General features: G+C 40.6%; 1 long non-coding RNA gene across 2 annotated transcripts in view; it reads right to left on the bottom strand.

Moving 5' to 3' along the window:
• The window catches only part of LOC309342502, a 34,545-nt gene extending 22,616 nt beyond the window's left edge, over window positions 1-11,929 (bottom strand). Inside the window, exon 1 of one of the 2 annotated variants that reach the window (XR_014156863.1) lies at window positions 11,466-11,929. This is a non-coding gene — a long non-coding RNA (uncharacterized lncRNA). The remainder of the gene's footprint in view (window positions 1-11,465) is intronic. The other variant, XR_014156864.1, reaches the window with a different exon arrangement.
• Window positions 11,930-20,487: the final 8,558 nt, after the last annotated feature.

The raw sequence follows: 20,487 nt of genomic DNA on the forward strand, positions 1-20,487 counted from the left end.
CATTTTGAGAATATTAAGATGATGTTGTAGAGGAACTAATGGGTATGTAATTGGGAGCAGAAATTTGCATAAAAAATTGAAAATATATTTCAAAGCTTGGAAACATCAAAGCACATTCAAATGCCAAGCTATCAATGTGGATGTTCAGTGTTTTTTAAAAGAAAAATAAAAGACAGAAATGTATGAGTTTCAGTTTTAAGTTGACTAATTATATCAAATAATTTCAGACAAATGCAATACCTTCCCTTTTTCTATTTTTCCTGATTGTGGCTAATGTGCTTTTTCAATATATATGGTAAGGACAAAGTCCTCCTGTTTTTCTGAAAGCAATGGGCTTTAATGCTGCCCTTGACAATGTGATAAAGGTGATGCTCTGAGTTTTATTGCATTTTAACATATTTATTTATTCAAGCAGTGCTTTTCTTTCCCGGGGGGTACTCAAGGATACGTAGTACCAGTACCTTTTTTCTAGAAGAAAAGTATTGTATGCAAATATGTGTATTTATAAACCTTGGGTGAAAGTACAATTTATTTTAGTGAATGCTTTATGGCCAAATGGTCTCCTTAATAAAAAAATTTCACAGTGTTCACAACAACATTGTTAACATTCCAGCAAACCAAACAGTGAAGACTCAATTCATGTAATGAGTCATTTTCATGCAGCATATCTACAGCAATTTATTTTGAATGCCATTGAGGTCCATTAAAATCCCATTGATATTGATGGGAGAATGAAGCACATTTGGGGCCTTCTTCCCTTGAAAACAATAATTGCTTAGCATTGGGTCAATAATATATGCACGAGTATGAAAGTTGCAGTCCCACTACCTCTCCATTCCGAACAGGAGGAACAGAGCATTTGACAGCTCATGGAATCATTATGAAATTGCAGAAGAAGGCCAAGTCCTTGCAATTTGTCCAACAAAATGCATATACCCCAAGTTCCTTGGCAACAGAAGTTTCAGTTAAGCGGGCATGCGGCGAGGAAGCCATGACAGATTGGTATAAAACCAACAGAAGTTTGTCATGCTGATATACCCTTATCACTGGTGTCAATACTCCTCGAGGCTGAATGAGTCAACTGGATCTTTCTGAGCTTTATAATTATTTATATTGGTTGCATATAAAATGAAAGCCAAGAGTCTGAGTAGCAAAAGAAAGTACTGTTGTTGAGGAGAGGACAGGCCACACACCCCAATATGGAGATCGATGCACTTTTTCTTCCCTTCCCTCAGCCATTTCCCACTGTTTACACTCCTGATGGCACATTCCAAAATAAAACTTAGAAGGAAGGTCATAGTGCTTTGGCAAAGATGCTCATAAATCAATAACTTTCCTTGGCATCATCGTATCTTGTTCATTATGTCATTTGGCTTAGTAATTCACCTTGAAGAGTGTGCTAACTAGGCAATGGCACAGCCAGGTTCAGGTGAGCACAGAACTGCAAGGAACACTGAAGCACAGAAAGAGATTGCTTGAGAGAAGGGGGGGGGACAGTCCAAATGCAGGGTGTCAGGTTGATGGAAAATAGGCAGAAAATGCCATGGGTCTAGCCTGGTGTCATCTTTTTTGAGGCCCTATGCTGATAATGGCTTATATCTCATAAGGGTCATGTAACTCGGCTTCAGTAGATTATTCACTGAATACAACGAACTTTTAAAAGAATTTATATAGCAACTTGCCCTCATAAGACATTTTAATCAATAGGACGTTGTAGTATTGATACCATCACTCTCTGTATCCTTGCTTCTGATATCCCCATTTCATTAAAATGCATTCTTGATGTAAACATTAAAGCAGGTCTGCACAATCTGTAATCACAGCCAGTCATTCAGTCATGATCTGTCGCCCCTCCTCCTTGTTTTTACTGTCCCAGGCAGGCAGCAAAACGAGAAGAACAAGGTGGTAGGTAGATCAGTGCTGTGCAGGCGCAGCAGCTGGAGCTCCAGATTGACCACCAGTGGGCCCACACATTGCACCCCTCCCTCCTGCGAAGTGGTAGCAATGCCACAGCTGCAGGGAGGACAGATATGCACCCCACCTCTTCCCACCAACCACTTTGGGTGACGAGTGAGCTGTGGGGTGTTTTTTTTAAGGCATCACAAGTTGTAAAGGCAAGGATGGGCAACCTGCAGCCCTCCAGATGCTGTTGGATTCCAACTACCTTCATCCCTGACTGAGGTTGATGTGAGTTGGAGGCCATGCTGGTTGAGGTTGATAGCAGCTGGAGTCCTTATGGAAGGCCGCAAGAAAGACGATCATTGTTGGCACCTGCCTGTTTTGTGTTTGGCTTATCTGAGTCTATCCTCTTGTCCTCTTTTCTTTTCTACAGGTTTTAAATAGAGCAGCTTTTCTTCTAAATTTATTCCTGCCAAATCCCCACAAGAGCACATGTGCTTTTTCTAAGAACTAAGCCGAACTATTGTCTGAAACTATTTCACCATGCCTAAACCTGCAGTGGAGTTTGGCTCCCATGTATTACAGAATCAGTTTTATCCTGAAAGCAGGTGGGCTGGTGGTACCTGAGTGAACATTTTCATTAGCCTGCATTGTAGCACATGCTCTGAGAAGATTTTCTTTTTTTTTTTTTATAAATATTTATTAAGGTTTTTTAAAATATAAATGCACACATCAAACAATCTTACTTTTATAACAACAAATTCTTCACTTCTTTGGACTCCCTCACGTCCCCCTCTCCCATTTACATCATTAAAAAAAAAAGAATTTTTCCAAACAAATTATCAACTTGTTTACAATCTCATGTCCACACATTCCAATATAATTTAACACTTTTTCCAATAAAGTTTTTATATTTTCTTTAGTCTCACTTATCATCAAATTTAAATCTAGTTTAGTGGTGGCCAGTTTTTTATAATCTAGCATCCTTCTTAACATTCAAACAAATTACAATGTTTTTGTAGATACATCTTGAATTTCTCCCAGTCTTCCTCCATCTTTTCTTCTCCCAGGTCTCGGATTCTGCCAGTCATCTCGGCCAGTTGCATATAGTCCATCAGCTGCATCTGCCACTCTTCCAGTGTGGGTAAATCTTGAGTTTTCCAATTTTTTGCGATGAGAATCCTTGCTGCCGTTGTTGCATACATGAAAAATGTTCGATCCTTCTTTAACACCTTCTGGCCGACAATACCCAGAAGGAAGGCCTCTGGTTTCTTAGTGAAGGTATACTTAAATACCTTTTTCAGCTCATTGTATATCATTTCCCAGAAGGCCTTCACCTTAGGGCATGTCCACCAGAGGTGGAAGAATGTTCCTTCATTTTCTTTACATTTCCAGCATTTATTGTCAGACGAATGGTATATTTTGGCAAGTTTAACTGGGGTCATGTACCATCTGTATATCATTTTCATAACATTTTCCTTCAGAGCATTACATGCAGTGAAGTTCAACCCAGTGGTCCACAACCTTTCCCAGTCCTCAAACATAATGTTATGCCCAATATCCTGTGCCCATTTTATCATAGCCGATTTAACCATTTCGTCTTGTGTGTTCCATTTTAGCAGCAAGTTATACATTCTAGATAGTACCTTGGTTTTGGGTTCTAACAATTCTGTTTCTAACTTCGATTTCTCCACCTGGAACCCTAACTTTTTATCATTTTTAAAAACTTCTTTAATCTGAGCATAATGTAACCAGTCTCGCACCTTATCCTTCATTTTCTCCAAACTCTGCAATTTCCAATTGTCTCCATCTTTTTCTAATAATTCCCAATATTTTGGCCATTTGGCCTCCATATTGGGTCTTTTTAGGGCCTTAGCCTCCAGAGGTGAGAGCCACCTTGGAGTTTTGTTTTCCAATAAGTCTTTATATTTCGTCCAGACATTGAACAGTGCTTTCCTGACAATATGGTTCTTAAAGGCCTTATTGATCTTAACTTTGTCATACCATAAGTATGCATGCCAACCAAAAGCATTGTTAAAACCTTCCAAGTCCAGCACGTCAGTGTCTTCGAGAAGTAGCCAATCTTTTAGCCAACAGAAAGCTGCGGCTTCATAGTACAACTTTAAGTCTGGCAGGGCAAAGCCACCTCTTTCTTTCGCATCTGTTAATATCTTAAACTTAATTCTGGGCTTTTTGCCCTGCCAGACAAATTTAGATATATCTTTCTGCCACTTCCGGAAGCACTCCGTTTTGTCCACAATCTGTAATGTTTGAAACAAAAACAACATTTTTGGCAATACATTCATCTTAATAGCAGCAATTCGGCCTAACAAAGAAAGCTTCAATTTTGTCCAACTATCCAAGTCTCTCTTAATTTCAGACCAACATTTTTCATAATTGTCCTTAAATAGACTCAGGTTTTTTGCTGTTATGTTTACCCCTAGGTATTTTACTTTTTTAACCATAGTTAGTTCTGTTTCTCTCTGAAACCTTTCCGACTCTGTATCTGTCAAATTTTTCCCCAACACTTTAGTTTTCTGTTTATTTAATTTAAATCCTGCCACCCGACCAAAATCCTGTATCAGTTGTAATACTCTTTTCGTACTAGATTCTGGCTCCTGCAGAGTCAAAACTAGGTCATCTGCAAAAGCTTTCAATTTGTATTGTTTCGCTCCGACCTGAATCCCTTCCACCAACCGGTCCCCTCTGATCAAGTTCAAGAGCACCTCCAGAACCGAAATGAATAACAAAGGGGAAATCGGGCAGCCTTGTCGTGTTCCTTTTTCAATTTTGAACTCTTCTGTAACCACATTGTTAACTATCAGTTTGGCCTTTTGTTCTGAATATATTGCGTCAATCCCATTCTCAAACCCCCGTCCCACTCCCATTTCATTCAAATTTCCCTTCATAAATTTCCAAGAAATATTGTCAAAGGCCTTCTCCGCATCTATGAAAATTAACACTGCTTTTGTATTTATGTCTGTTTGCAAAAGTTCCAAAACGTCAATAATGTTCCTAGTATTTGCAAACATATGTCTACCTGGGAGAAAGCCTGCCTGGTCTTTATGAATTACTTCATTAAGCACTCTTTTGAATCTACTTGCCAAAATGTCTGCAAATATTTTGTAATCCACATTCAAAAGGGAGATGGGACGATAGTTTTTGAGTTGTGTCTTTTCAGCTTCAGATTTTGGTATCAATGTGATAAAGGCTTCCTTCCACGATTCCGGCGCCTTCTTCCCTTCCATAATTTCATTACAGACCTCCATCATTGGTTGGGTCAGATAGTCTTTTAATGTCTTGTAATACTTGGAGGTCAAACCGTCTGGCCCTGGAGATTTGCCCAGTTGCATGTTCTGGATAGCTTGTTCAATCTCTTGTTGTGTTATTTTGTTGTTCAGGATTAATCTGTTTTTTTGTGACAACTTTGTTAATCCATTTCTTTCCAGAAATTGTTTAATCTCAACCTCATCTTGCGGCCCTTGAGTGTATAATTTTTTAAAGTATCTCTGGAAGCACTTTCTAATTTCCATGGGGTTCTGGATATTTCTTCCTTCAATTTCTAGGTTTGTAACTGTATTTAATTTCTGTCTCTTCTTCAACTGCCAAGCTAGCAGTTTTCCACATTTATTTGCCGATTCAAAAGTTTTTTGTTTCATTAATTTAATCTTCCATTCTATTTCTTGGTTTATCAATTTAGAATATTGGGCTTGATATAGTTTAATTTCTCTCAGAATCGGCTGTGACTTCGGGTTTGATCTTAATTTCTTCTCCAATTCTTTAATTTTCTGCAAAATCTTATCTTTCCTTTCATTTTGTGTTCTTTTCTTTACAGTGTTCTGTTGTATCAAGAACCCCCTCATCACAGCTTTGCTTGCGTCCCAGATAGTTCTTTTTTCCACCGTAGTGTTCATATTTATTTCAAAATAATCCTTCAAGGTTTTTTGGGCCTTCTTGAGAATCTCCTGATCTCTAAACAAGCTATCATTCATCTTCCATCTAAAGGAGCCGGTTGGCAATAGTGTCATATCCATCTTCAGCGCATTATGGTCGGAGCAGGTCTTTGGGCAGATTTCCACTTTTCTGACCTTGGGTGCCAGACCTCTAGATATCCATATTTGGTCGATTCTTGTCCAAGTCAGTTGGGCTTCAGAGAAGAATGTTCCCTCTCTTCCCAGGGGGTTCTTAGTTCTCCAAATATCAATCCAGTCCATATTGTCAGCCATTTCAAAAAAGGTCTTTGGTAGTCTGCCGTCTTTTGTAACGTTTTGATTTTGTGACTTATCCATGTTTGTCGATACGACCCCATTCATATCTCCCATCATAATGATGTTGTTGTAGTCCAGATAGTCCAGCATAGTCTCATGCAACTTCTTGTAAAATTCCGATTTCCCGTCATTTGGTGCATAAATTCCTAATATCAGAATCTTTTCTCCTTGGTGTTGTATCTCAATTCCTAATATTCTTCCATGTTCATCTTTGAATAAGAATTTAGGTGACAGGCTCTCTTTTGCATATATCACCACTCCTCGCTTCTTTACTCTGTCCGAAGATATAAATTCTTGGCCAAGTCTTTTGTTTATTAACACCTTTCTATGGAGCCTAGTCACGTGTGTTTCTTGTAAGCAGATAATATCCAATTGTTCTTTTTTTAATATATGAAAAATTTTCCTCCTTTTTTCCGGGATATTGCAGCCATTAATGTTCCAACTCAAAAGTTGCAGAGACATCCTGAATAAATCTGGTTATTTTTCAAGGGGTGGTATCTTGTTCAGAGAATCTTCAGAGTCCAAGGGTGCAGATGCCTCTGGTGTTTCAGGCCCTGGAAGTTGATCAATTCCTTTGTGAAGGTCCTCTCCGTATACGTTCAGAAATTTATCTCTGTCTTCCGGTGTTCTGATTTTGATCTTCTTCCCTCTAAAGGTAAAAGATAGTCCTTGAGGAAATTCCCACCTAAAGATGATTGAATTCTTCCTTAGTAGTCTTGTCAACTCCAAATAGTCAGATCTAAGATCTAGCAGTTGTTTAGGAATATCCTTGTAGATCTCAATTCTTTTGTCCAAAATGTCCAGTGACTTTCCGTAGTGTAGGCCCAAAATCTTATCCCTTTCCTCCTTTGACCTCAATATTATCAAACAATCTCTGGGCTTCTCTTTCTTTAGAAGTCTTCCGAGCCTAAAAGCTGAAACAATTTTAAAGTCCTTTTCCTCTAAACTCCAAAATTTGGAGAATTCTTTAGTCAGAAACTCAGCTAGGTTGCCTTCTTCCACTTCTGGTATTGCTCTTATCCTTAAATTGCTCTCCCTGTTCCGCAGTTCAAGCATGGACAAATAGGTCTGATGTTCGCCTACTTGCTTGCAGAGTGGTCTTACCTCTTGTTCTAAATTTTCAAGTTTTTGGCTGGTATCTTCAGCCAATTTCCGATTTTCCCCTGCAGCCTCCTTCAATTCTCCGATTGCTTGAGTATTCTGTGCGACTTGTCCAGATAATTTATTTAAACATTCTATGTTCTGCTCAATTTTGTATGTTTGCTCATCAGCTTTCTTGTCCAGAGATTCTACTTTCTTATCCAAAGATTCTAATTTTTCAAAAATTTTCTCTAAAATAGTAGTGCTTGCCCCTGAGGCCATATCTTCCAGTTGTAATTCCTCAGTTTCTCCCTCCCCTGCCCGTGGCAGAGAAACAGTTTCGACCTCAGAGGGCAAAGTAGGCACAGATGATCTACGTGCCTGTGAGGCTGCGGTTAAAGTTGTCAAAGTTGTTTGTTTAGTTCTTCCTCTCCTTCTTGTACCACTCATTCCAAAGTTTTCTAAAATTCAAGGTCAAGCTGAGTTGTTCCCATGAGAAAGCCCCAACACAGATGGTCACAGTCAATAAGGGGCCGGGAAAAAGAAAGTAAAGTAAAAGTCACTGTTATAAGTCCCAGATCCTCTAGGGGGAGTTTAAAATATTTCAGGGAAGAAATCAATTTCAGTTAAAATAAAGTCAAATTTCTAAGTCCAAGAACCTTCAATAAAAAGATTTTTCAGCAGAGTTAAGGTTTAGTGCAACAACAGTATTTCTGATGGTGTAAGCTGGTAATCCAAATGCTTCAAAGTTACAAGTTCAGACTCTCTCAGATTGTTTCAAAGTTCAGATTCAAAGTATCCAAGCTGCAAACTGCAAGCTGACAGCTCAGTTTCTCAGGCAGTTCCAGCGCCTGGGGTTTTTAGTTAAAATATAGCTCCAAAGGGAGAAAGATTAAAATATAACTAAAATTCATAAAAGTCCAGCACATGAGGTTATTTATTCCACTTAAAATAAAGTTCAATGGGTGCTCAGATCGAATAGTTTAAAAGGTCTCTCTTTGCCTCCACTCTTCCACGCTCTTTGCGTTCAAGTTCAATGGGAGCGGAAGACGGACTTCCTGTTTTTCGTCAATCCGCTTTCAGCCAAATTTAATGTTTTAAAGTCCCGAATTACATACAGTCCGTTGTTTACTCACGGGTTGTTGTTTTTAAAGCATAAATTTCAGGAAGAAAGGTCAGCGCTCACTGGCAACAGCTACGCGGCTTCACTCCGCCGATTGCGGAACGACCCACAGCGCCGCAGCCTCCTCCGCGATCCGGAGCCCCTTACGAGGCTCCCTCAACGTTTCGGTGGCCGCTTCTGGCACCCGCCGGGTCCCAGGACCGCAGGCTTCTGCTGCCTGCGGTTTTCCGTTTCTGGGTCTCCGCTGCGCCGTAGCGGACGACCCTTTCTCGCGCGGAGCTTCCCTTCCCGTTAGGAAAGGGCAGCCATTACCCTTCGCGCCGCCTCCGGAAGTCCCTCTGAGAAGATTTTCATAGTTTTCGCAATGCTTGGGAAAAGATGCTTTATGGCTGAACCAGACAGAGGGCCTTCTCGGTAGTGGCGCCCGCCCTGTGGAACGCCCTCCCATCAGATGTCAAAGAGATAAAGAATTACCTGACGTTCAGAAGACATCTTAAGGCAGCCCTGTTCAGGCATGTTTTTAATATGTAATGCTGTATTGTTTTTAATACTGATTGGGAGCCGCCCAGAGTGGCTGGGGAAACTCAGCCAGATGGGCGGGGTATAAATAATAAATTATTATTATTATTATTATTATTATTATTATTATTATTAGCCAGCATATGTGTATATAGCTGCAACTTCACACAAGGATTTTCCTGATACGATGACACCATGCTGTTTTTAAGTGACTACCATGTATGTGTGTGTATATAAGACAGGACAGTAGAGGCCAGTAAGGTGGCATGAATTGTTTCCCTTTGAGCTTCCTAACAGCAGTTTGCTGGCACTTTTAAATGTACATCCCCATTCCCACATATGACAGCGATCAGAGTGCCCAGCTTAAGACTGGGAACAAACATCCTGGGTCAAATCACATTCAGCTATGAACCTCACTAGGACATCTTGGGTCAGTCAGTCTTTATCCCCATAATTTGGCTTGCAGGACTGTTGTGAGAATAAGAGGGGGGAGGAACTTGTAAGACGCTCTAAGCCCCTAGGATAAAAACAGATGTAAAAGAATTAATCATCAAGCGGTGTCAGAATTCACCATAAAAGCCTCCCTTGTTCTCTTAGAATGACAATGGCACCCACCTGAGAGGTGCCAGAACTGAGTTCTGGTGAGTTCCAACTGAAAAAATGCCCTAAGAATAAGAATAAGAATAAGAATAAGAATAAGAAATACATATTTTTTAGATGAACAATTAGTTGGATCATAGTGACCATCTATGTGTTTTATAGTGAAGATAAATGGCTAATTCATCCAAGCTTTCTCCAAAAGGCTGGTAGAATTACACTTATTATTACGATGATCTTATTGATCTTATTGAAATAACTTTGAAATATCTTAAGAAGTGGAAGGAAAAAGGTTGAAAAGAAAGCCAAATCTGGAAAGTACTATCGGTTCTTATGTCTCTCTTAATCTGCAGAAAGTTATATAGAATTGTACTCAAGTCAACACAGAGTTTTGCTTCTTAATTTCAATTTAAATGTTGGTAGCAGTAGTAAGATATTTTCCAGAGGCAAAATGCCTTACAGTGCAGAAGATAATGGCTTCCACTGCAGTTTTCCAAGTGCCTTTTTCATGAATATATTGCATCCTACTGGTTTCATGCAATAGTGTGAGATGGTAGCATTTCTACTTTGAGTGGACTTGATTAACCACAGCAGAAAGTCTAATTCTATGTGTCATACTCCGACAGATCTATTATTGCACAGAGAATAGGTGACATCGTATCTCTCATCATTTTCCGAGCCACACACCAGACCCAGGACAAGTTCACAAAACAGGTCCCATTCTTCATGGACACACACCGTATAATGAAATATTTTATATTTAATTTTGAAAATGGTACAGATAGATCTTATCACTTTATAAGTTTAATTTTATAAAGTGAGCACTTCCCCCTCCTCCACCTTGGCAATGAATTTGTTTAACCTTGTCGTGCTGGTCACCTATACCACAAGGATTTAAGTATACAGTATAAGGAATGAAGCTTCTGTTCACAGCAAGTCCATTTGCTCTGGGAGTGGCAGTGTCATATTGTAACTAAGAACTTGCCTGAGTATGCTCTTTCCCCTCTGCGCTTCAAGTCCTTTTTCCTTTTTGTGTTGCATCTTTTGGACTGTAGGACTGAGGGTAGGCACTGTCTTATTTTTCATCTTTGTGAGCTGCTCTGGGAGACTTTTTAACTGAAGAGTGGGCTAAAAGTGCTTTGAAAGACTGAAGCTAAGCACTACTCTATTACATTATAAAGCATGCTGAAATCTAGAAATACATAGATCCAGTGCTTTTTTCTGGGGATACACAGAGGTATGCATACCCCTAAACATTTTGTGAATCTTTGTACTTTTGTCCATTTACTGTATTTATTTTTCCTGTTTTGAACAATAACATGGTGATTTTCTTGAGTTAAAATGAGACTACACCTAAACATTTTTTTAAGAAAAAAAAGCACTTCATAGATCAGCCATAATTGCAGTCTTTCTTCACTAGGCTGTGGCTAATTCGCAACAATAACTCAGCTAACAATGAATTGAACCAGTAACAGATGTTGTTTCACCACCTCTCTGTCTCTTACTCTCTGAAATCCACATCATTACAAATACACAGGGCTAGGCTGGGGGTGTTCATATAGGGCTGGTTAACATATGTAGCAAACCATATGTGATCCCCACCCGAAAGAGAAAGGACTTCTTCAAGACTCTGGACAAACTCATGTGGAAGTGTTCTTCTGATAAACTATTACAACATCAGCATTGATCAGTGGCTTGTGGTCAGTGGACTAGGGGGACTAGGCTAGTCTCCTAAAGATTCCCAGTAAATTAGAGTAGGGAGAGAGGTATGATTCTCCAAGGGGGCTCAAGAGCTCTTCTGCCACTTTCCCAAAAGCCCAGCTTTGAGAAGGAGGCGTGATGCTCACATATGTTTCCTCCCTGCAATCACTGGCACCTCTGGCCCTAATTTTTCGCCTATGGAAAATGTCACCACATGCCACAGGCATCAATAATGTACCCCCCCCCCCAAAAAAGCTAGTCTAAAATGCAGGTTTTACCTTGGAAGAAGGCCATGTTGATTCTTAAGAGGAGGGTCCATAGTTCAGTATTCCCAGGTCTAGTCCTTGGCAAATAGGAAATCGCAGCTGGCATCCACTTCAATCATCTCTTAAGCCTCTCCAACCCTCTCCTAGCTTCATATGCTTATATCCTCAGCAGCTCTGATCTCTGTGGTGGCAGTGGCACTTCTTGGCATCACCATCAACAACTGTTCCTTTCCTACTCCAAGTAAACTTCCTATATCACAAATTCTCTCTCACTCCTCACCTTTCATTGCCCGCCCTCAAGTGAATCAAACGGATTCGAACTGCCTTAGAATGCTGCTAACAACCTCTCTTCCTCATTCCAAAGGCTAGGGCATTGCAACAGGAGCAGGCATTTCACCCCAAACTGCCTCCCAGACTGTTGATTGTCTTGCATCCTATATCAAGAGTGCAAGATTAGGGTTGCCATATTTCAAAAAGTGAAAATCTGGACACAAAAGTTGTTGAGCGTTTTTGGCAAAGTTGCTCTTCCTTGTGATGCTCACTATAATCTGGATAGCTAAGAGTCGAACGTGACTAAACAATGAAGACAATTGTTTTTCCTTGTTGTGATCATCTGCTCTTGCCTAGGGATGAAGATAAATAAATCTGCTGTTTTCAGCTTTTCTCCATTTCTCATGTTTCTGAATTCAGTTCCATATCCATGTCAGTTTGTGGGGTTTTTTAATGAAAATTTGTGCGTGTTTTTATGTGAAACTTGGTGTGCAGTTTTTCCTAATACAGTGTACACATTGTTTGCAAGCCATATCCCTCAATAGAATGTGTTTTGATAAGATGTTTCCACTAAAGACATTGTTGAGGGCACTTTTCTCTATCATCTGCATACTTTTACATTTTTTTGGTTGGAGAACTTGCATCACAACTTCCACAGATGTGCAGATTTTGAAAGGTAGCTGCATTTTAGCTCACATATTGGCCCAGGAATGACAAGTTAGATAGGCTCACATTAAAGTGCAAACAGAACAAATTGCTCACCCATCCTTACTCATAGCTATCATGCAAAAAAACATCTTAGGAAATGTAATTATCTCTTCAAAGAAATCTCTTGATTCCGAAAGAGTAATACCACAGCAATTGTCAAAAATTATAACAAACTACATTTGAGTGTAATTCAAAACACATGACGCAGGGGTGAGGGGTGGTGATAACCTAGTGTGAAAGATAACAACATGACTTAGGGTGCTTCTTTAACCTCACTTACCCAGGAGTAAATCCCATTGAATTAAGTGGGACGTACCACTGAGTAGACATGGTTGGGCTTGCAGCCTTAGATCACTCCATATATGCATGGGGGCGGGGGCAGAAAATGCATTCTTTATACCATTCAGCAATGAATATTACTTCTAGAATTTTAGTTACCTATGGAACTTCCTGATATAGATATAAAACAGCCTTTCATCTATTGCATTTTGGTGGCAATTATCATGATGATTTGCTGAGTTTTTGAGTAACATAAAAAAATAATAATGAACAGATTGCTTCCAGTCAGTGGCCATATGGCAATGCACAAATGAGTAAGTGAAGATTTTGAGCTCTCTTGCTCTTTCTCCCTCTTATCAGCCACTTAAAGAAAAGGGAAAGGGGTGTGTGTGGAGCTTTTAGAATGTAAAATACATGTCTGCCTCTTCTACTGCTTGAACAATTGGTGGGCAAAACACTGGTAATAATGTTACAGATAGGTAGCCGTGTTGGTCTGCCATAGTCAAAACAAAACAAATTCCTTCCAGTAGCACCTTAAAGACCAACTAAGTCAGTTCTTGGTATGAGCTTTCGTGTGCATGCACACTTCTTCAGATACACTGAAACAGAAGTTTCCAGACCCTTCTATATAGTGAGAAGGTGGGGAGGGGTATTACTCTCTTGCTCTTTCTCCCTCTTATCAGCCACTTAAAGAAAAGGGAAAGGGGTGTGTGTGGAGCTTTTAGAATGTAAAATACATGTCTGCCTCTTCTACTGCTTGAACAATTGGTGGGCAAAACACTGGTAATAATGTTACAGATAGGTATTCTTTGGCGTAAGGTCTGGCCTGTTTGTCCAATATAGAGACACATTGTGTATGCCATAAAATGCCAACAGTGTCCTTCAGCTCTCTATATTGGACAAACAGGCCAGACCTTACGCCAAAGAATAAACGGACATAAATCGGACATCAGGAATCACAAGACAGAGAAACCAGTAGGAGAACACTTCAATCTCCCAGGACATTCTATACAAGATCTCAAAGTAGCTGTTTTACTACAAAGGAATTTCAGAAATAGACTGGAAAGAGAAGCTGCTGAATTACAACTTATCACCAAACTTAAAACCATGGAGAAACCTGGTCTGAACAAAGACATTGGATTCTTATCTCATTATACATGACAAAGCCATTTTTCACCTTTTCACCCCTTGCTTTTTCCTGTAAGACCTATTGCAGTCGTTAAGAGTCGTCAACAGGCTCATCACAGCTATCTGCCAATCACCCATTCCCACCACCCTTCTGAGTAATACCCCTCCCCACCTTCTCACTATATAGAAGGGTCTGGAAACTTCTGTTTCAGTGTATCTGAAGAAGTGTGCATGCACACGAAAGCTCATACCAAGAACTGACTTAGTTGGTCTTTAAGGTGCTACTGGAAGGAATTTGTTTTGTTTTGACTGGTAATAATGGTTTGAAATGTCTGGTTGTAACCTGGTTGTAATCAATTGGAGCCCTATAATTTCCTGTTATGTGCCAAGCAGTAACTCTTTACAAAAGAAGGCCTTTATTCCCGCTGGGTCCATCTTACAAGGTGTGAGTGTGTGTATGGCTTTATTTGGCAGTTCTGACAACTTTTGAATCCCCAAGTTGTCCCCAATGCATTTCGAAAGTGTACCATCTGATCACCTGAAGAAATTCTGATAGGTTGCAAAAGCACATCCCTGTGAGATGGTTGTAGAACTTCATAAGCCCAACTCTACAGCACATTCATACCCATTTCTTTTTTAAAAAGTTAATATGGTTTGTTTTATAAGCAGTTTGTAGCTGTTACAATATTGTGTTCTTTTTAAAAAATAACATTGAAGCAAATTAAATTAGTTGCTTTAGTAACCAGTTGTAATATCTGGATTCATTAATAACCCATTCAACCTTTTTATTCGACCGTCAGTCAGAAAACAAAAACAAATACATTTGTCAATACACAGTTAAAACATCCAGAAAGCTTTTAGAGCTTAGCCAACACTAAAAAGGGTAGCCCCATATCAATACAGTCAATTATGGTCTTGCGACTCTTAAAGGCTAAAAAAAGAAATTTGGCCACCAAGAAAGGTATAGCTCTAGTAACATTATTCAGCAAGTGTAAAACCTGTATAACCCATTCATAACCAGTTGTATCTTATATTGAGGAATAGAAATGTTTCCCAACCCCCTGCAATGTAGGAATGTCAACAAACAGTTCCCCATCCAATTTGAAACCATACTGGACTCTGCTTAGCTTTCAAGACATGCTAGCAGTTTTATTGCTGCAGCAAAAGAGGATGTTACTCTATTGCCTTACCAGTTCATCCACGATCCAGGTGTTTGATTTTCTGCTTATCATAATCATATTATACTTCACACAATATTTCACAGTATGTTGTCATTTGGTGTTTAAATGGCCAAGCAAGAACCTACAGCCACAGTCTGGACTTGGTGATTGCATGCTTTTAAAAACATATTTTTGTTTGTTCGCTTTGATCAAAGGTACAGTGGTACCTCGGTTTACGAACTTAATCCATTTCGGAAGTCCGTTCTTAAACCAAAGCCGTTCTTAAACCGATGTGCACTTTCTCTAAGGAGGCCTCCTGCCGCTGGTGCCCTTCCCCCTTTCAGCTTCCATTTGTAAACTGTGGTAAAGTTCGCTAAGACTACTTCTGGTTTTGCAGAGTTTGTAAATCAAATAGTTAACAGGGCTGTTCTGTTAACAGTGTACCTATGTACACTAAAAAAACCTGTAATTGTCTATAATACATTATAGCTCAACACTTCAAGCTCAACTTCCCTGCAGCATAGGGAATACTATGCTTTCTTCTAAAGGATGCTGTATATTTTAATCCCATACATGTTTATTCAGCAGTAAATCCCATTGATTTCAGTGTGCCTTACTCCAGAATCAGAGGGCATAGGATTGCCTTGTTCATGTATATGCACTGCATGCACATGTATGTGCTCTGGAATCAAGCTGTCTGTCCCCATGCAGAAGTTTTACTTTTGGAGACCTAGGGATGAGAATGGAAACACCAAGAATGGCAACCTTGGTCCACTTATGCAAAAACTAATACAGTGGTACCTCGGGTTAAGAATTTGTTCTGGAGGTCCGTTCTTAACCTGAAACCATTCTTAACCAGAGGTACTACTTTAGCTAATGGGGCCTCGTGCTGCCGCCACCGTGCAATTTCTGTTCTTATCCTGAAGCAAAGTTCTTACCCCGAGGTACTATTTCTGGCTATTTCTGGTTACAGGTCTGTAACCTGAAGCATCTGTAACCTGAGGTACCACTGTACAGTTTATAACAGGACACCCCAAACAGACTCCTCAGCAAAATAAGGACATTGATATGTCTAGGAGAAGCACCAGAGAACAGGGCCGATCCCTGATGCATAAGGATGTTTGAAGGGCATACATAGAAAGCTGTTAAAATGTTTCTTTTTGGGACAAAATAATAGTGCCTTCAGAAAGGCCAACAGGAATGGTGGAGGTCAAGAACATCAGGAAGTTCACAAGTTCCCCATCCATGGTTAACTTTAAGTGAAAAGAGCCAAGAGAAAATTCTCTGTTGTGTTCATGAGTGGTGAAATTGGGTGAATGAGATTTCATTGAATATTCAACATGGAGGGGAGCAAAATCCTCTTAACGGTTTCTTGGGAGTAGAGCTCACCAACACAGCTTATACCCCCTATTCTTATTTTGTTGCTACTCATGCAAATGGCATCAGCATTCCTGGACAGGCAGCCTGACCATCACTCTGCCCACCCTGCCCATAATTCTCCTAACCTTCTAGAACATTGGTGTGGGGTGGTAGAAATAGTGGTTGCCACAAAAAACAGCGCAGATTTTTCTTTTTGCAAAATTGGGCGTGGGGAGAAAATATCTAAAACATCTCCCAAAAACTCTCCTCTGAAAAATTTCAGATTACCTCTAAACTCCCCTTTTCTCCTGCTCTTGTTACTATGCTGCAGCAGCTATGGTTGCTTATTCAATCTACCTGTTAAACCATCACTTTAAAATGAGGCAAGTGCTTGCCCCACAGTGGGTAACAGAGGCTGTCAAATGGGACAGCACTTAGTCTCTGTTGACTTTGCTGATCTCTGATGCCAGTTACAGCCTCAGTCATTTCTGTGTGCACAGCTCTTGCACTTTGAAGCTTAGAGAGATGTCTTTGCTGAATGCGTAGTCTGCAGCTGTTGCAGGAGAGAGCAGCAGGAATACTAATAAAACCTTAAACAATAAAGCCGCCACTTCTTTTTGAGCATGCACTACAAGAAGCCTGCAGATTTAGAGAACGAAAGCAAACAGCCTGGTCCTGAAGGCAGCTTACTTGTGAGCTGCACTTAAATACCTCCTTTTTGCAAAAATCCCACTGCTGTGCATCTATGGCAGTAAAAGCCCTCGACTTTGCTGAAGCGGTTTGGGGAGCTGCTGCAAGACTCTTGAGAAGTCCCAGCATTTGCATTCTCAACAACAGCTGTCTAACAGAGGCTGTGCTAACTCCAAGTGCATCAGCACCCAAAGCAGCTTGACAACAAGTAGATCCAATTTATCTGGCAGTGAAGAGATGGCTCCAATTCAACCTTCCAAAATAGTTACATTTTCTCAGCAAAGAAGGAAATTAAATCTTGTCAGAGCATGGCAGAGAAGATGTGGAGCTGCTGCTCCAGAAATGTATTTTTTTTTAAGGCAACCAAGTTAGCTTTGTACCAATATGCTATGCTTAAGAATAGAATACCATGGTCTGAGTATGTCTGAAAATCCACAGATTGGCCCAGAAATGGTCTTGATCAAAAGAGGGAACCTCTATGTTTACAAGCAGTTTCCCTGACCTGAAAAGGATTCTAGAATGGTTTTCTAAAATGCATTTTCATGGACTTTTTATGCAGAGTCTCAGGGGAAAAAAATCACAGTTCAAACCCCAGAGACAAAATATTTATATCACATAAAGTAAGGTAAAGGTAAAGGGACCCCTGACCATTAGGTCCAGTCGTGGCTGACTCTGGGGTTGTGGTGCTCATCTCGCTTTATTGGCCGAGGGAGCCGGAGTACAGCTTCCAGGTCATGTGGCCAGCATGGCTAAGCCGCTTCTGGCAAACCAAAGCAGCACACGGAAACGCCGTTTACCTTCCTGCGGGAGCGGTACCTATTTACAGTATCTACTTGCACTTTGACGTGCTTTCGAACTGCTAGGTTGGCAGGAGCAGGGACCGAGCAATAGGAGCTCACCCCGTCACAGGGATTTGAACCGCCGACCTTCTGATCAGCAAGTCCTAGGTTTAACCCACAGTGCCACCTGCGTCCCTATATCACATAAAGTACTGTGCTATTAAAAGATATCAGTTTATACATTCAGATGACAGTCACCAGGTGTCCTGTAATCAAATACAGAGAAATGGAAGTTAAACATACACTTTTGCAAACTAGTCCTATGCCGTCCTTTATCAGTCCAGATCAGTGGTACCTGCTGCTCCATAAATCTGTTCGGTATGGGAAGCAATACTTCCTAAAGCAGCATGTTTAAAATAGCTTCTATAGCAAAAACAGCCACTCTTTCTTAGGAAAACGTGTCTTAAACAATAGTTCCATCAAGCCAAGAAGGTCATTGCATTTAAACACATCACATCAGCAGTTTGCAATTAAAATGCAGTGACATACCAGAAGAATCTTGGTCCTTGCTGAAGAATACGGGACAGAAGGAAGAATGGTGAGAACATTAGATCACCCCCTTCAGGATTAATTAATTTGCCAGAAGCTGACAAATGTATTTCTGAAACAGCTGAAGGCAAGTGTTAATTGGAGACTTATCTTTCCTACTTTGAAGAAAGTTTCAGTCTAAACTAAAATTGGTTTATTTCTGTTTTCAACTTCAGTTCCTTAAGTTGTACTGGAGTTGTTTACCTGATCACTTATGTGATAAGGTGGACAGATGCTTACAGGGTCCTGTGCTTACACCAAAACTGTAACTGGGTGTGCGGGTCTTATATTATGCAGCACACAGGGATGCTCCTTCAATTGCTATTAATTGGCTTTGGATTTTCTTACATCACGGGTTAGCTTTGCTTTCATCTTTATAAGGATGAATGGGAGTACCAGCATCTTTGTTCAGCCTGCCACTGCTGCCTGCCAACCAGAGGTGGCTTCCTCTTTTGTCTCATGCAAAAAACAAACAGACCCATGTCCTTCACCCCATGCCTGGGTGGCAGCAATGGTGGCTGCTCCAAGAAAAGGGATAGCCAATGTTTGCAGAAAATAATGCAAAGTGATCTACCTTTTCAGGGGGTGGAATGCCTAGCTGAATGTATATGTGAGGAGCATATGGTCTGTATATGTGAGGAGCATGTGTGCATGAAGTGACTGACTGATGGCCATTTTGACCATGCCCACTGCTGGCATGTGCCCCTTGGATGTTTGGCCCAGTGGCGTAGCGTGGGGGGTGCAGGGGGGCCGGCCGCACCGGGCGCAACATCTGGGGTTAGGGCAAATCCACGGGTTAGGGGGCGCAAATCCACGGGTTAGGGGGCGCAAATTACTTGCCTTGCCCCGGGTGCTGACAACCCATGCTACGCCACTGGTTTGGCCAACCCTCAGGGCAAAAAAAGGTTAGCCACTCCCAGCCTCGTGTCTCCACAAATTGAGCAAGCCTGGCCTTGCTGTAAACTGACTATACAAGGAATGCGTTTCTTCTGCTCTATTCTTCTGCAAAATACTGAACTGCAGTTTTGCAGGCACTCCTACCAAGGAGTCTGCTTTGATAGTTTGCTGAACCTTCTTTCGATCCTCTCCTGCTTCTGGCATCTGCTCTGTTCTCACCCTTCCACAGGCATTTGCATTTTCCAACACCTAAAATGCATCTCTTCCAGATGCCAGTGTGAGATGCATACATTTCAGAGAATGACATATTGTGTCAAGAAAGGTTAACACAATTTATTCATCATAAGCAGCAAGGCAGAGAAATTTCTTGATCAGTGGAAGCTGTAAATGCAACTCAGAACCCTATTGATTTTCAGCAGTTTTTGTCCCATGATTAATTGTTTACACTGTGTTCAGTGTTAGGCACCAGATAACACATTATTCTTAGTGTTATGACACATTATTCTTAGTGTTATGACAGCTTTGAACCTGCTTCCTGTACTTTAATCAGGAACAACGTTTCAGTCAAAGAAAATATAACACTAATTTAAGGTGTTTCTAGGTTGTTTCATTCAACAGTTAGTTAGAGTGTTGTCATTGCTGTGTGATAGGTCTTCACTGAGACATATAGCAAGGTTATTGGGTGATACCTGTTTGAGACCGATACTATTGCTATATAAAATGCAAGATGCCCCACCCTGTCCCCACCACCACCACCAATGCAGGCCCTTGCCAGTTCCAAGTTATTGTTGCCCTTGATGATTCAGCGTAAGCCTGAGTCTGTAGAAAATGTGTCTTTTCAAATAATAAAAAAGGTTTAATGTGTTTATTCTGTTCCCTTTTCAGCCGTTGTTTCTATAGAGGGAATAATGGTGATGGATGGGCCTGTAATTTTCATATTCACTACAGTCTTTTGAAATTGGTTTTTTCATGTGCTCAGCAGGGGTGGGTGGAGAGAACAGGTGTGTACTTTGAGAGACTGACATTTATGGTGATTTGGTTCACATTCGCTGCTTTTCCTCATGTTTCGATCATACCGCCTTCTTTCCTTTCTCCTCCCCCCTCCACTTTCCTTTACTTAATTTTTAACACAAGCTAATTCCAGCTCTGTGTGCATCTGTTCCTTGCTTTCAATTC

This window comes from Podarcis erhardii, assembly GCF_964252035.2.
Source record: "Podarcis erhardii genome assembly, chromosome: 5".
Classification (NCBI taxonomy): domain Eukaryota; kingdom Metazoa; phylum Chordata; class Lepidosauria; order Squamata; family Lacertidae; genus Podarcis; species Podarcis erhardii.